Source organism: Neopelma chrysocephalum, unplaced genomic scaffold (assembly GCF_003984885.1).
Source record: "Neopelma chrysocephalum unplaced genomic scaffold, ASM398488v2 Primary Assembly neopelma1_59, whole genome shotgun sequence".
Taxonomy (NCBI): Eukaryota; Metazoa; Chordata; class Aves; order Passeriformes; family Pipridae; genus Neopelma; species Neopelma chrysocephalum.
In genome coordinates, this window is record NW_020897714.1 from 19,828,742 (window position 1) to 19,836,474 (window position 7,733).

Here is a 7,733-nt window from a genome sequence, read left to right on the forward strand (position 1 = left end):
AAAGAAATGTTTCCCTCTGGCATAACTTCTTAAAGCCACATTTTCTGTGCTTTTCAGTGAGTCCTATTCTGACATGGGAAGCAGAAGTACAAATTGAACCTGTAGTTCCAGTGCAGGAAAGTAGGGAATACATGAGAATTATATGAGAATAAGAATTATATTATGAGAATATATTATTCATTTTATGAAATAACATGAAAAAAATCCAACCCTCAAGCCCTGCCCCTCCTTTCACCTCTGTTCTGCAGCTCTGTTAATGCACCTAGTTCTTCCCTAAGAACTTTCTGGGTGCTTTCAGGCCAATGTTTTTGTCCTCTGCTTGCCTGCCTGCCTTCTTCCAAGAGGCTGCATGCTTGGAGGCCTTATAAAGGGTGTAGCAAAAAAGTCCTTCTCCCTTTCATCCAGGATTGCGGTAGATGTAAATAAGAGTGGGGGGAAGAAAGAGAGGGTGTCTAATCATGTTGTTACCATTCCAGGTAGGTTTCCTGTCTTGTAACCATACTGCCCCAGTACGTGGAGCCAATGTACCTCCTCTGGATCTTGGGGCTTTACCTTTCCCTGGGCTAGTTACAAGAGATGCAGCTCACCTCTGCCATAAGCTTTTGCAAAGGTGCAGGCAAGAAAGCCATGCTACATTACTGATTTATGCTATCTGATCTCTCGCTGATCTGGGTTTCTTGGGATGGAACAGTTGCGAGACTGGGCCTAGCTCTCCGGAAAGGCCCAAATATCCTGCAGCAAGACAGAAGGAGAACTGAAAGTGGAGTGTCATCATCTTTGCAAGTTGCTGCCCTGAGGCATTCCTGGCCCCATCCAGTGCTCTGCGGTGAGAACTGGTATTCTTCTGGTCTGCTGTTGTTTTGTGGTGGGGGAAAGGTCAATGACATGGAGTGGGCCAATGTGCTAGCAAGGATTTGCAAGGGACTGTCTCTTCCTCAAAGAGAACTTTGGAAGTCAACACGGAAGTGATGAACAGGGAAGGAGGTGCATGCTTTTAGTGGAAGGAACAGACTGGCTCCCAGATCATAATGGGCAATGGGAAAGCAGAGGCCAGCCCACATCCAGGTCGCTAGAAGATTTTGCTTGAATATCACTGAAGTGTCAGGGCTGTGGTCTCCATCATGCCTGGCATTACTCCTGTCATCTCCTATTCTTCCAGTGAGCTGTGGCTGGGTGGTGCCAGGGCTACTCCTTGTGAGGGCACTACTGAAACTGCTCAGGACATTTGTAACAAAGATGAATAAAGTAGCCTCAGGCAAAATATTTGTAATAGTTCCTAATGGGCTTAAAAGCCTCTGTCTTCACATCCCAGGGCCTGAGGAGATGCTTAATCAAGAAATGGTAGATGAATGGTTAACAGCAACAGAAAGTTATTGAGGGATCAGTGTTTCCATCTGGGATAGGGAATTGGGGAATTTTCTCCTCTTTGTATATTAACAGCCTGTTCTGCCAGTAGATTTATGGTCAGAAATGCCTAGTTACACAGGCTGTCACGAGGTACAAAGTCATCTCTCCTCAGTCCCTTGTGGGTAGTGCTGGCAGGCAGCTCCCAGCAGCTCAGCTCAGCTCAGCTTGGCTTGGCTTCTGTGGGGAAAACCAGCCTTTGCCAACTCAGAAGGGTTAATGGGCTTTTTCAAACCGTGACACAGCAAAATGCAGCTGCCTGGCTTGCACTTGGAAAGCTGACTCAGACATCAGGATTTGCTGTGTCATGGCAGGGAAAAAAACTTGTGATAACCCCTGAAAATGACTTGCTGGAGAAGGGAGTCAGTGCTGGAGTATTCAGGGATATTCTGTGGGTTAATTTGTGTTTGCCAAAGGGAGATTGCCTTTCCCAACCCTCCCTGGCAGAACTGACTGTGCTCACTGCTGTTGGCATCCAAAATTCCCATCTAGATCAAAGACACAGGTGGAAAAAAGGAGGTCAGGAGGCCAGTGCACTGGAAATGCCCATGGAGAGCTCAGGCACTGCAGCTGTCCATGGGGCTGGCACTGCTAGTATCTTTGGAGGGTCCTATAGACGGGCATGGCTGTGCTGGGCAAAACCCACACATGGGAACCCCAGAGACCAACATGGTGGGAGATGGAGGTGAAGGCAGGCTTTTCAGGATAAATGAACCAGCATGATAAAAATAGGAAATGCAGATTACAGTACATATTTTTATAGATGTATGGATATATGTGTGCTGCATCACATGGGTGTCTCCAGTACATGGCTTTGAACAAGCAGAGAGCTCCAGGCTGTCAGGAAACAGAGTGAGGAGGAGGAGGAGGGAGAAAAGAGCAAGCCCCCTGCAAGGCATGTGCCTGACTAGAGTCAGGCAGCGACCTGAAGCATGCAGCAGGTCTCCAGGTTATGGGTACACTGGGCTGAAATTCTGGGGGAGGAGGCATAGAGCCCACCACGCTTCTTAAAGTCTTGTGCCCTGCTTCACTGACCCTGTGCCCTGCTGGATATGTGCTTTGGGAGCTGAAAGGAGGTGTGGACGGGAGCGGAGCAGAGTTAGCAAATAAAAATCCCATTTGTGCAAATGTTTCAGTCAGTGCTGCCTCCTTTGTTTCAGTGCTACAACCATGTAAAACAAAGTATGCCCTGACTGCGAGACAGAACGAACTGTGAAACTTTGGATTTGAAAAATCACACGTAGGCAACAAGGAGGACCTTGTACCACACTGCTCACATCTCTTTCTCAGGAAAGGGAGGAACTGGAGCTGGGAGCCAAGTTTTACACAGAAAATGACACATAAATACCTCCCCTGCCAAGGTTTCCAAACCACTTCTATGTGGTTCCCTGCCCCTGAATACAGGAGACATGTTGGACCACAGAAAGCTGAGACTGTTTCTGGAGATTTCTCCAATTGTCCCGAGAAGCAGGATCAGAGCCAAGAGCAGCAGCTGCGATCTCAGGGCAGCGCACAGGAACCGCCTGTAATAAACAGCCTCACGTGGACCCTGTTCCACTGTGACTCAGCAAAAGAGCCCCTCCGCCACAGCCCAAAACCTTTACTCAGCAGTATGTGGTGTCCCGGCCTGACCCTGACTCAGCAGGACGCCCACACTGGGGAAAGGGCAAGTCAGCATTAGCGGGAGGAAGGCTGCGGGTTTTGGGGCTCATGCAAGAGTGAGGAGACCTGACAGAACACGGGGTGTCACTGGCAGCCACAAAATGTTTCCCTTTCAGCTGTGCTTCCCAGAGCTGCTCTGAGTAGGCTGGGAAAGGCTGGAAAAGCAGGTGTCCGAGGCTAGGAAAGCTGCACACCTCTCTGACCTGGGGACATGGAGGATGGTGTGGCCATCTGCTCTGGGACCAGAACAGTTCCTGCTCCATACAGGGGGGAATCAAGGCATGGGAACGCTGTTCTCTGGGGTGCTGGATGGGCACCCAGCTTTTGCCTGTGCTGGTGGAAAACAGCAAAACCAGGAACAATGTGTGGGAATGAGTTTATTTTAGAGGTTGGCATGTAGGATGTGCCAAATTTGTGACATATTCAAGGCCACATAGGGTGTCTGTGGCATAGCCTGTGTCCTCTCCTTCACCCTACCTTTTCCCTCACTCATTACCAAAGATTGCTCCAGAGCAGGCAGGCAGGACTGTATTTACCCCACTGAGCTGCTGTCGGTTTTGAGAGGGTTACAGCTACATGCTGACAAGGGGAAATAAGCCAAAGAAGGGTTAGAAAGGGGAGATATTTCTTCAAAGCCCTTAGTTTAGGGGAAGAGTGGGCTCAGCATTGGAGATTGCTGTGCACCACAGACTGCAGCTGCTACTGCAAAAGAGTGAGAACATTCCCTTTTTTTGGGGAGGCCTTCCCTAGCATCCCAGGCACCAAGGAGTCAGGGCTGTTGGCTCTGTTGGGCAGAGATCCCCTTCTCCTGAGCAGTGTTTGGCATAGCAGGAGCTCAGGGCTGTGGATGCAGCTCTTTAGCTAGAAAAACATTAACAAGAGCACCGAGGCAACGGCAACATAGGGTTTGAATTTAAGTGTTCAGCTGCCGGGTGTGGTCTGGCAGAGGCTGGGAGGGACCAAAGATGCTTGGCAAGTGGTGAGATTGAAGGTGCCTGTGATGGGGTGAGCCACCCCCTTATCGCTCTGCTGGAGCTGGTGGTTGATGGTGTGCATTGCTGCACAAAACATGTCCCTGCCCAGAGACACTGGAGATGGGCAGAGGGGCACTACTGGCAGAAGGTCACCCACACTCTGGCTATTTTTCTTTTCTCTTTTTTTTTTTTTTCCTATTTGGACTAAAGCTCTGCAAAAGAGCTCAGAGAAATTGGCACCTATCTCCCACTGAGGCTGATCTGGTATTTAAGCTCTTTTTTTCTCTGGTCAAGGAGCTAAAAATACCACTGAAGTACCTCGCAGCAATTTTCTAAATACAGATTTTCCTACCACTCTGTGCTGGTGAAGGAGACTCCCCTAAAGCCACAGGAAAACCGTGTCCTTGCCTCACCCCACTGTCAAATTTGCTTTGTGCCTGATCCACAACTTTCTGCTGAGATTGGCCAGGAAAACACAGTGCCTGGATACCAGCACATGCAGCTTTTCTGTGCTGAGAGGGAATTACTGATCCCCCTGAGAAAATCCCTACTCTCTGGGGGTTTCCTTGCCGGGGCTGAGCTCCCAGCCTCATTATTACAGAGTGAAACACCCCCACACACCCTGACCCGGGGCTCCTGGCAAGGACCAAGGTCCAGCCCCACAGAAGGGCTGCTGGAGACAGCACTGCAGCAAAACTGTACTCATGGGGAGTGATCCTGTCCACCCTCACCTCTGATTGCTGGCAACCCGGCTGGGAAGGGTAAGAAAATCTGTCCCCTCATGCAGTCCCAAGCCCACTGTGTGCACCACCACACAAGATTTTGCAACGATGCTGGTGGATAAAGAAGAGGAAGCTATTGCTTGGGAGCCTGTGCCACAGAGTCCCTATTCCCTTGCCCAGGTTTCACTGGTCGCTGACACAAAGCAACAAGGACACTTGTTCACCCAACATGTGTCAGAGCTCTGGGCACCAGGCAGGATGCTCTGGGTACCCTAAAAGCCAGGGGAGAGTAGACGAGTCAATGAGAAATCTCCTCAGAGCTACCAAACACCCTGGTATCACCTTGGTTCAAGAGGTCACCTCTGTCTGCATGGTTTTTGAAGTATCTTTAGGAGAAACAGAAAAAAAGCCAGACTGGCTGCAGTACAACTCCTTGTGTTGCACTGGTGACCACTGGTCAGTAATCACCTCCATTCCCTTGCTGGGGAGGAAGGAGCACTGGACCACATATTTTCCCTCTATATGTTTACAGTTTTTCCTATCCTTCTTCCCCCCCCCCTTTTTTTTCCAGCTCTTTTGTCTCTTCTTGTGCTTTCATTTGCTTATGCCTACTACACAGATAAAAATGAGTTACCTACAGAAATGTTTTCCTTCCTCACAACCCACCTCTCTGATGCCCACTGGGCTCCCACCATAAGTCCCTTCTCAACATCTTCATCTGCCCTAAGCAGCACCACTAACAGTAATCTGAAGGGAAGGGGAAGTGGCTTTATTCTCGTTTTGTGAAGGAAGGGGGAGTTTTGTTATAAGAAAATAAGATTTGAGGAAGTTTTGACATGGCAGAGCGACATGAAAGTCCTGTGGAATGGAGAACAACCATCCCAGTGCACTAGTTCGGGACACTTCTGTGGTGACTTATGAGACAATGCTATGGGAAAACAGGATACATTTTTGTTAACTGCCCTTTAAAAAGAATCATATAGTATTTGGAGGTTAGTGGTTGGTAAAAGAGAAGCATGCAAGTTTTTGCCTCGATGAATGCAATGCTGGTATGGCAGATATCACAGTACCCAAACATCATGGCAATTCTCATTGACATTTAGCATATATTTACTTTTCAGAGATGTGGAGCCACTCTGGCCCAGTACAAGGAAGTTATGGCCTTCTTCACCTGGCATAGCAACAACTCTTCTGGGTCGTGCAAAATATCTGTCCAGGTCAAGATCCTGTTCCCAGTATGGTTATTAATGGATGCTTAGACAGAGCATAAGCACTCCTTCTGGTCCCCCATGCAGCTGCAGCACGTGAATGCCTGTTCTGGAGCAGTCACTCTGTGAGTCCTCACTGGGCTGACAGTTGCAGCATAACACTTACAGTAAGGAAAAACTTTGTTTTGTTTTTGTTCCTAGGGATGGTAGAGCCTGCTAAGCAGGTCACTGAGAAGGGAGAGGTTGTTCTCTGAATTTGGGAAGCCCAGGCTGGGTGTGCGAGGGACCACAGCCATCTGGTGGTCAGAGTGAGCAGGCAGCGCTGTTCTTTTTAAAATAGCAACATTAGAAAACACTTTTAAAAAGGGAAAGGCATTTAAAGGTATTCTTTATAGTGCTGTCATTTTATTTTTTTCAATCATAAAGCAGTTTTGGCCAATGCAAATTGCCCAGCCTTTACTTAAAATGATCCCTTGCAGAACTAGCAGGTTTTTTTCCCCAAGTTCCTCCTCAAAAGAAACCTTGCAAAATAATTCGAGCTATTACTGGTATAATCTATAAGAAGTACAACAGTACTAGTTTGGAATCTTTCCTTGTCCTCATCCCCATTCTTCAAATTTTCAGTTACTTAAAAAAGAGATACATCATCCCTGTGAGATAAATCTCTGTGCTGGATGAAAAGCACCACAGTGGAAAGCGCCATGACTATGGCTGGCTGCATGGTGGGGAGAGGACAGGCTCACCTGAAGGGCCACAAGCAGCCATCTAAATTTTCACCTGTTGGTCATTGATTCAAACTGACCCCACTTGACAGCCACCAAAAACCCTTCCCACCTGTTTGCCCTGTGACAAAAATAGCAGTGAGCCAATTTTCCTGCATTAAAGTCTTCCTCAGGGATGATTCCTTCTTGACTTTGCCAGGTCCTGTGTCCACTTTCTGAGGAGCTAAAATCAAGGTCATGGTGGAAGAAAGAGTCTTTATCCTGAGGAGGGCTCAGGATATCCCAGAGGCAGTTTGGAGGAGCTTGAACTCCCCATACTCAGGGCGTACATTCAGGGATGTCTTAATTTCTCTTTTCAGGGAAGCTGCAGGCAATGCCCCCTACACAGAGGGAGCTGGAGGCACTGAGGGCTTTAAGCACTAGTTGAGGCATGAACCAGTGTTCAAAACAACACTGGTGTGAACAGGCCACTATCCTGCACAAATGATGACTGGACACCAGAAACCTGTTCTTCCCAGAAGAGCCTGGCAGCCTCTCAGGAGGGACCTGCCCTCTCAAGTCTCCAGCACTGAGGGGAATGCTGCACTGGCCTGTAGCTCATGGGCTTTCATTGAATCATAGAATGGTTTGTGTTAAAAGAGACCTTAAAGATCATCTCATTCCAATGCCCCTGCCATGGACAGGGACACCTTCCAAAAAACAAGTTTGATCAAAGCTCCATCCAACCCAGCCTCGAACATTTTCCAGGGATGGGGCATCCACAACTTCTCTGCGCAACCTGTTCCAGTGCCTCACCACTCTCAGAGTAAAGAAATTCTTCCTAATATCCAATTGTAACCTACTCTCTTTCAATTTAAAGCCATTCCCCTTTGTCCTATCACTCATGGTCTCTTGACTTCGACTGTCCTCCAGAGGGCCACCCTCCCAGCACAGAGCCTTCAGTACAAGCTCTGTGTGCACTGACAGGGGTGGGGAGGGAGGTGCTTTCCAAGGATCTGAATTCGGCAGGGGTGACATCAGAGGCCAGACTCAGTGCTGCGT